This window comes from Oncorhynchus kisutch, linkage group LG5 (genome assembly GCF_002021735.2).
Source record: "Oncorhynchus kisutch isolate 150728-3 linkage group LG5, Okis_V2, whole genome shotgun sequence".
NCBI lineage: Eukaryota > Metazoa > Chordata > Actinopteri > Salmoniformes > Salmonidae > Oncorhynchus > Oncorhynchus kisutch.
In genome coordinates, this window is record NC_034178.2 from 77,836,661 (window position 1) to 77,845,424 (window position 8,764).

Genomic DNA, 8,764 nt, shown 5'->3' on the forward strand with positions numbered 1-8,764 from the left:
ATAGCCCAGCACCTACATAAAGCTGAGTGACTCACTCATTCATGGCTTTGGATCAAAATAAATAAGTACCAACATTCTTTCTGATAGTCTTGAATAAAGACATGTTTTGGTTATCCTGGTCTGGACACCATGTACAGTATTATAATTATGGGCTATTAGCAGAACAATATACCTCTCTGTATTTTGATGCTTTGTGGATGGGGCCTCCCCAGTGGCGCAGCTGTTTAAGTCACTGCATCGCAATGCAAAATGCTACAGATGCAGGTTTGATACCCATGCCGGCCGCCGCCGGGAGACCCATGAGGTGGTTTTTGGTTTTAATTTAGAATCCTCCAATCCTCTATATGTAATTACTGGCGGAGAGTCACGTCATATTTTTCGATATACTGTAGGTCTACCGTAGGCAACATGAGTCTCACTAGTGTTAAGTAATGTGCTGTTAAAAGAGGTGTATGTCTTATTTATTTAAAGAGCATATTGAAGTTAGAAGAAATAGGAGTTGAAGCAATAGCCTACAACTATTTTAGCACCGTTTCACTCTGCTCTGAGACAAGCATGTGGACTGGTCTTGATAAATGAATGAGATTTTTCATTTTCACTGAATCTCCGTTTGGGTATTGGTTGGACTACAATTATACAATTAGGGTGTAGAAATGTTATTCTCTTATTGTAACATTTATTTAACTAGGCAAGTCAGTTAAGAGGAAATTCTTATTTACAAGGACGGCCTACTCCTTCCTCCCAGTCAGGGAATTGAACCCCGGTCTGCCGGATACCCGCACGACACGGGTTCTCTTTCGCTAACTAGCCCAGTACTGTTGCCTACTCCTGACTGTCACGTTGTACAGCGCCATATTTTCCGTTTCATCCTAATGGAAACTCAGAGGGTTTTTCATTTTTCTTGGAATAGAAACACCATAATATTAATAAAATTAATTAAGCAACCATTCTTAAAATCAGTCCCATTTACTATATTCTTACGAAAAAAGGTTTTCAATTATCTAGTACAGCCACTATTGAAGGCTATCAAATGCTTCTCAAAGACGCCCTTTGATGGTCAAACTAGCAATAACTAGCATTAATGGTACCAGTGGTTCACACTTAAATAACGTGCCATAGAATTCTGCTTTACCATGCAAGCTGTGGACAAACCACTGTAGGACCAAAAAGCTCTAACAGCTTATAGCCCCAAGCCATAAGATTGCTGAACAATTAATCAAATGGCCACCGGACTATTTCCATTGGTTATTATCTATGGAGAGTCCCTTCACCCCTACCTGCATGTACAAATGATCTCAACAAACCTGTACCCCTGCACACTGACTCGGTACCGGTACCACCTGTATATATAGCCTCGTTATTGTTATGTTATTTGTTATTCTCACGACTTCCACTGAAGTTGGTACCTCTCCTTGTTCGGCACTCGTCGTCACCGGCTTTCTAACTACCACCGATCCATGTTTCTGTTTTCCATTTGTTATGTCTTGATTGTACACACGTTATTATTATTTCCCTATTTAACCCTCTGGTTCCCATTATGTGTTGTGCGTGATATAGTCTTGTGTGTATTATTTTGTACTGTTTATTGTTAAAGTAAGTTATTTTTACTCAGTTGTTTCCTTGACTCCATCCTCACCTATACACCACTGATGCTGACAGTTATTGTGTTACTTTATATTATTTTTACTCAGTTGTTTCCTTGACTCCATCCTCACCTACCACTGATGCTGACAGTTATTGTGTTACTTTATATTATTTTTACTCAGTTGTTTCCTTGACTCCATCCTCACCTACCACTGATGCTGACAGTTATTGTGTTACTTTATATTATTTTTACTCAGTTGTTTCCTTGACTCCATCCTCACCTACCACTGATGCTGACAGTTATTGTGTTACTTTATATTATTTTTACTTTAGTTTATTAGGTTAATATTTTCTTAACTCTTTTTGAACTGCACTGTTGGTTAAGGACTTGTAAGTAAGAATTTCACGGTAAGGTCTACACTTGTTGTACTAGGCATATGACACAAATAAAGTTTGATTTGATCTGAAAAACCATCAAGCACTATGATGAAACTGGCTCTCAAGAGGACCGCCATATGAAAGCATGACCCAGACTTACCTCTGCTGCAGAGGTAGAGTTACCAGCCTCAGAAATGTCAGCCCAAATAAATGCTTCACAGAGTTCAAGTAACAGAAACATCATCTGTTCAGAGGAGACTGCGTGAATCAGGCCTTGATGGTCGAATTGCTGCAAAGAAACCACTACTAAAAGACACCAATAAGAAGAATAGACTTGCTTGGGCAAAGAAACATGAACAATGGACATTACACTGGTGGAAATCTGTCCTTTGGTCTGAGGAGTCCAAATTTGAGATTTTTTATTTTTTTTCTCTGTGTCTTTGTGAGATGCAGGGTAGGTGAACGGATGATCTCCGCATTTGTGGTTCCCACCGTGAAGCATGGAGGAGGAGGTGTGATGGTGCTTAGCTGGTGACACTGTCAGTGATTTATTTAGAATTCAAGGCACACTTAACCAGCAGGGCTACCACAGCACTCTGTAGCGATACGCCATCCCATCTGGTTTGCGCTTAGTGGGGCTATCATTTGATTTTCAACAGGACAATGACTCTTCGTGAACTGCACTGTTGGTTAAGGGCTTGTAAGTAAGTGTTTCACGGTAAGGTCTACACTTGTTGTATTCGGCGCATGTTACGAATAAAGTTTGATTTGACCCAACACACCTCCAGGCTGTATAAGGGCTGTTTCACCAAGAAGGAGAGTGATGGAGTGCTGCATCAGATGACCTGGCCTCCACAAATCACCTGACCCCAACCCAAGTGAGATGTTTTGGGATGAATTGGACTGCAGAGTGAAGGAAAAGCATCCAACAAGTGCTCAGCATATGTGGAAACACCTTCAAGACTGCAAAAGCATTCCAGGTGACTACATTCAAGAAGCTTGTTGAGAGAATGCCAAGAGTGTGCAAAGCTGTCATCTTTGAAGAATCTCAAAATATAAAATATATTTAGATTTGTTTAACACTTTGTTGGTTACTACATGATTCCATATGTGTTATTTAATAGTTTTGATGTGTTCACTATTATTCTACAATGTAGAAAATAGTAAAAATAAAGAAAAACCCTTGAATGAGTATGCGTGTCCAAACTTTTGACTGGTACTGTGTACTTGGCTGGGGAATTAGCCTGCTAGTTTATCAGGTTGGGTATTTTTTTCATACAACTTTTCACATATAACACACATTACCTGTAGTGGTTGATGATTCTGACTGTGTCATCAAGGCAGTAACCCAGGTCAATATCAGAGGCCTCGATCACATATCCTTTTCATAGGAGTTGAGAGAGACTCTGGCAATAACAGAAAATGTGTCACAAGGGTACTTGTGTCACATGACACCTTTATTCTGAGTTCTTGCCTGACAAGCTGTGAAATATTAACTGAGCAGTGAATTACATTATTTTTGGAGGTCGCTAAACCATTGCAGTCACATTGCTGGACATGTTATGATACCCACCTTTGCTCCTTCTGGTAAGTCCCAGCATCAATGTATGACGATTAGTCTGGCACCCAACTGTGCAATTTGTCTAACAGAAAAAAAACAGGTCAACGATTGACGTCATCCCTTAATTATAACCATACTGTAGCTTGAGAAATAATGTAATATCTTTTGGAAACTAAGTCTATGCTTTACAGATGCAGACTGGCTGGCTCCAGATTGGATTATATTCAGGCCGTTGATGCCGTTACACTGCACAACCAAATGTTTTGGTCCTGGGATGGGTTGGGTTTGTTGCTGCTAGTTAGTATACTGTTGTAGTCAGACATGAGTTAGTTAGTACCAACATAGCTGTATCCAATATTTATTTGAGCCCTAGACATGGGTTGCAGCTCGGTGGCTAATGTGACTTTTTCATCAAAATTACACTAACCAGTGCTCTCGCACATTGGCTAACCGGGCTGTCTGCATTGTGTCCCACCCACCAACCCCGCTTTTACGCTACTGCTACTCTCTGTTCATCATATATCCATAGTCACTTTAACCATATCTACATGTACATACTACCTCAAATCAGCCTGATTAACCGGTGTCTGTATGTAGCCTCGCTATTTTTATAGCCTCGCTACTGTATATAGCCTGTCTTTTTACTGTTGTTTTATGTCTTTACTTACCGATTGTTCACCTAATACCTTTTTTTCACTATTGGTTAGAGCCTGTAAGTAAGCATTTCACTGTAAGGTCTGCACCTGTTGTATTCAGAGCACGTGACAAATAAACTTTGATTTGATTTATAGTGGCAAGGAAATACGATGACATTGCATAGGCAAAGGTTTACTTCCGGCGCCGACAGAGATGGCCGCCTCGCTTCGCGTTCCTAGGAAACTATGCAGTTTTTTTTTTTTTACGTGTTATTTCTTACATTGGTACCCCAGGTCATCTTAGGTTTCATTACATACAGTCGAGAAGAACTACTGAATATAAGAGCAGCGTCAACTCATCATCAGTACGACCAAGAATATGACTTTCGCGAAGCGGATCCTGTGTTCTGCCTTTCACCCAGGACAACGGAATGGATCCCAGCCGGCGACCCAAAAACACGACTTCGTAAAAGGGGGAAACGAAGCGGTCTTCTGGTCAGACTCCGGAGACGGGCACATTGTGTATCACTCCCTAGCATTCTTCTCGCCAATGTTCAGTCTCTTGACAACAAGGTTGATGAAATCCGAGCAAGGGTAGCATTCCAGAGGGACATGGCTCACTGGAGAGACGCTTTCGGAGTCGCTTTCTCCACGCATCGCGCCGACAGAAACAAACATCTTTCTGGTAAGAAGAGGGGCAGGGGCGTATGCTTCATGGTTAACGAGACGTGGTGTGGCCACAACAACATACAGGAACTCAAGTCCTTCTGTTCACCTGATTTAGAATTCCTCACAATCAAATGTCGACCGCATTATCTACCAAGGGAATTCTCTTCGATTATAATCACAGCTGTATATATTCCCCCCCAAGCAGACACATCGATGGCTCTGAACAAACTTTATTTGACTCTTTGCAAACTGGAATCCATATATCCTGAGGCTGCATTCATTGTAGCTGGGGATTTTAACAAGGCTAATCTGAAAACAAGACTCCCTAAATTGTATCAGCATATCGATTGCACAACCAGGGCTGGAAAAACCTTGGATCATTGCTATTCTAACTTCCGCGACGCATATAAGGCCCTGCCCCGCTCTCCTTTCGGAAAAGCTGACCACGACTCCATTTTGTTGATCCCTGCCTACAGACAGAAACTAAAACAAGAACCTCCCGCGCTGAGGTCTGTTCAACGCTGGTCCGACCAATCTGATTCCACACTCCAAGACTGCCTCCATCACGTGGACTGGGATATGTTTCGTATTGCATCAAACAACAACATTGACGAATACGCTGATTCGGTGAGCGAGTTCATTAGAACGTGCGTTGAAGATGTTGTTCCCATAGCAACGATTAAAACATTTCCAAACCAGAAACCGTGGAATGATGGCAGCATTCGTGTGAAACTGAAAGCGCAAACCATTGCTTTTAATCAGGGCAAGGTGACCGGAAACATGACAGAATACAAACAGTGTAGTTATTCCCTCCGCAAGGCAATCAAACAAGCTAAGCGTCAGTATAGAGACAAAGTAGAATCTCAATTCAACGGCTCAGACACAAGAGGTATGTGGCAGGGTCTAGAGTCAATCACGGATTACAAAAAGAAAACCAGCCCCGTCACGGACCAGGATGTCTTGTTCCCAGGCAGACTAAATAACTCTTTTGCCCACTTTGAGGACAATACAGTGCCACTGAAACGGCCCGCAACCAAAACATGCGGACTCTCCTTCACTGCAGCCGACGTGAGAAAAACATTTAAACGTGTCAACCCTCGCAAGGCTGCAGGCCCAGACGGCATCCCCAGATGCGCCCTCAGAGCATGCGCAGACCAGCTGGCTGGTGTGTTTACGGACATATTCAATCAATCCCTATCCCAGTCTGTTGTTCCCACATGCTTCAAGAGGGCCACCATTGTTCCTGTTCCCAAGAAAGCTAAGGTAACTGAGCTAAACGACTACCGCCCCGTAGCACTCAGTTCTGTTATCATGAAGTGCTTTGAGAGACTAGTCAAGGACCATATCAACTCCACCCTACCTGACACCCTAAACCCACTCCAATTTGCTTACCGCCCAAATAGGTCCACAGACGATGCAATCTCAACCACACTGCACAAACCCATCTGGACAAGAGGAATACCTATGTGAGAATGCTGTTCATCGACTACAGCTCGGCATTTAACACCATAGTGCCCTCCAAGCTCGTCATCAAGCTCGAAACCCTGGGTCTCGACCCCGCCCTGTGCAACTGGGTACTGGACTTCCTGACGGGCCGCCCCCCAGGTGGTGAGGGTAGGCAACAACATCTCCACCCCGCTGATCCTCAACACTGGGGCCCCACAAGGGTGCGTTCTGAACCCTCTCCTGTACTCCCTGTTCACCCACGACTGCGTGGCCACGCACGCCTCCAACTCAATCATCAAGTTTGCGGATGACACAACAGTGGTAGGCTTGATTACCAACAACGACGAGACGGCCTACAGGGAGGAGGTGAGGGCCCTCAGAGTGTGGTGTCATGAAAATAACCTCACACTCAACGTCAACAAAACTAAGGAGATGATTGTGGACTTCAGGAAACAGCAGAGGGAACACCCCCCTATCCACATCGATGGAACAGTAGTGGAGAGGGTAGTAAGTTTTAAGTTCCTCGGCGTACACATCACAGACAAACTGAATTGGTCCACTCACACAGACAGCATTGTGAAGAAGGCGCAGCAGCGCCTCTTCAACCTCAGGAGGCTGAAGAAATTTGGCTTGTCACCAAAAGCACACAAACTTCTACAGATGCACAAATCGAGAGCATCCTGTCGGGCTGTATCACCGCCTGGTACGGCAACTGCTCCGCCCACAACCGTAAGACTCTCCAGAGGGTAGTGAGGTCTGCACAACGCATTACTGGGGGCAAACTACCTGCCCTCCAGGACACCTACACCACCTGATGTCACAGGAAGGCCATGAAGATCATCAAGGACAACAACCACCCGAGCCACTGCCTATTCACCCCGCTATCATCCAGAAGGCGAGGTCAGTACAGGTGCATCAAAGCTGGGACCGAGAGACTGAAAAACAGCTTCTATCTCAACGCCATCAGACTGTTAAACAGCCACCACTAACATTGAGTGGCTGCTGCCAACACACTGACTCAACTCCAGCCACTTTAATAATGGGAATTGATGGGAAATCACTAGCCACTTTAAACAATGCTACCTAATATAATGTTTACATACCCTACATTATTCATCTCATATGTATACGTATATACTGTACTCTATATCATCTACTACATCTTTATGTAATACATGTATCACTAGCCACTTTAACTATGCCACTTTGTTTACATACTCATCTCATATGTACAGTGCCTTGCGAAAGTATTCGGCCCCCTTGAACTTTGCGACCTTTTGCCACATTTCAGGCTTCAAACATAAAGATATAAAACTGTATTTTTTTGTGAAGAATCAACAACAAGTGGGACACAATCATGAAGTGGAACGACATTTATTGGATATTTCAAACTTTTTTAACAAATCAAAACCTGAAAAATTGGGCGTGCAAAATTATTCAGCCTCTTTACTTTCAGTGCAGCAAACTCTCTCCAGAAGTTCATTGAGGATCTCTGAATGATCCAATGTTGACCTAAATGACTAATGATGATAAATACAATCCACCTGTGTGTAATCAAGTCTCCGTATAAATGCACCTGCACTGTGATAGTCTCAGAGGTCCGTTAAAAGCGCAGAGAGCATCATGAAGAACAAGGAACACACCAGGCAGGTCCGAGATACTGTTGTGAAGAAGTTTAAAGCCGGATTTGGATACAAAAAGATTTCCCCAAGCTTTAAACATCCCAAGGAGCACTGTGCAAGCGATAATATTGAAATGGAAGGAGTATCAGACCACTGCAAATCTACCAAGACCTAGCCGTCCCTCTAAACTTTCAGCTCATACAAGGAGAAGACTGATCAGAGATGCAGCCAAGAGGCCCATGATCACTCTGGATGAACTGCAGAGATCTACAGCTGAGGTGGGAGACTCTGTCCATAGGACAACAATCAGTCGTATATTGCACAAATCTGGCCTTTATGGAAGAGTGGCAAGAAGAAAGCCATTTCTTAAAGATATCCATAAAAAGTGTCGTTTAAAGTTTGCCACAAGCCACCTGGGAGACACACCAAACATGTGGAAGAAGGTGCTCTGGTCAGATGAAACCAACATTGAACTTTTTGGCAACAATGCAAAATGTTATGTTTGGCGTAAAAGCAACACAGCTCATCACCCTGAACACACCATCCCCACTGTCAAACATGGTGGTGGCAGCATCATGGTTTGGGCCTGCTTTTCTTCAGCAGGAACAGGGAAGATGGTTAAAATTGATGGGAAGATGGATGGAGCCAAATACAGGACCATTCTGGAAGAAAACCTGATGGAGTCTGCAAAAGACCTGAGACTGGGACGGAGATTTGTCTTCCAACAAGACAATGATCCAAAACATAAAGCAAAATCTACAATGGAATGGTTCAAAAATAAACATATCCAGGTGTTAGAATGGCCAAGTCAAAGTCCAGACCTGAATCCAATCGAGAATCTGTGGAAAGAACTGAAAACTGCTGTTCAC